Source organism: Arachis duranensis, chromosome 6 (genome assembly GCF_000817695.3).
Source record: "Arachis duranensis cultivar V14167 chromosome 6, aradu.V14167.gnm2.J7QH, whole genome shotgun sequence".
NCBI classification, from domain to species: domain Eukaryota; kingdom Viridiplantae; phylum Streptophyta; class Magnoliopsida; order Fabales; family Fabaceae; genus Arachis; species Arachis duranensis.
In genome coordinates, this window is record NC_029777.3 from 95,016,830 (window position 1) to 95,017,872 (window position 1,043).

The window sequence follows — 1,043 nt, forward strand, 5'->3', positions numbered from 1 at the left end:
AGCAACTGTCATAAGAGACTGCAATGGATCAAATAGGGGAGAGACGATAGTTGTGATTCATACAAATTCTAGTTTCACTGCAAAAGCAATTGCAATTAGAGAAGCAATTATTTTAGCATATCAAAAAATCTCAATATTAAAAATGTAATAATTGAATACTGCTGCCAGTTAGTTCAAATTCTCAAATTAGAGAACAATTTGTGGGAAGGAGATTCAATTATTTAAGACATAAAAACAATTCAGAACAGACTCTCGAACTGTGGTTTTACCTGGATTCTTCGAGGGGGGGAATGAGCTAACTCATAATCTCACCATCCTAAAGTAAAAAAAAAATCAACTTGTCAGCAACTAGCCAACATGCCCATCCATCCATATTGCACAAATAATCAGAAAGAAAAAATTGGACATACCTCTCCATCTCCACAAGTAGCGACCGTGTTCCTGACGATAGCCGACATTGCAACCTTCACCGGCGGCAGCTCTCTATTCATCTCCCTCTCCAAGAAGGGAAGGTTCTGTCTTCAACCTCGCAGCTAGGGCTGAAAATGAGTCAAGTCAGCTCATGAGTCAGTTTGATATCGATTCATTAATAGTTCGATAAGTTAAGTTCGTGAATTGATGAGCTGAGCTTAAGTCTGAAATTGAGTTTAAATGAAAGGATCAGATTTGGTGGATATAAATCTTTGTGTGCATAACACGATATGGATCAGGGTGGAATCAGACTGATTGACCCATTTACCCATTAACTGACCATAATAAAGTCTAGCTTGTCCTCATGAGTTTTTAAGCCAGCCGTGACATTAACGTGAGTCGATCATGGACGGTATTGTTTGTTTAGGCTAGTGGAATTAGATGGGCCACATTCTGGACCGTTTTTTTATTATTATAAAACATAAAAAAATATTAACCACGGTTATTTTTTAAAAATCGAATAAATAATTTAATCATATGAGTATAATAATATGAATACATATAATTTTATAAATCAATCGAATAAATATAATTAATCATATGAGTACAATAATACGAATACATACAATTTT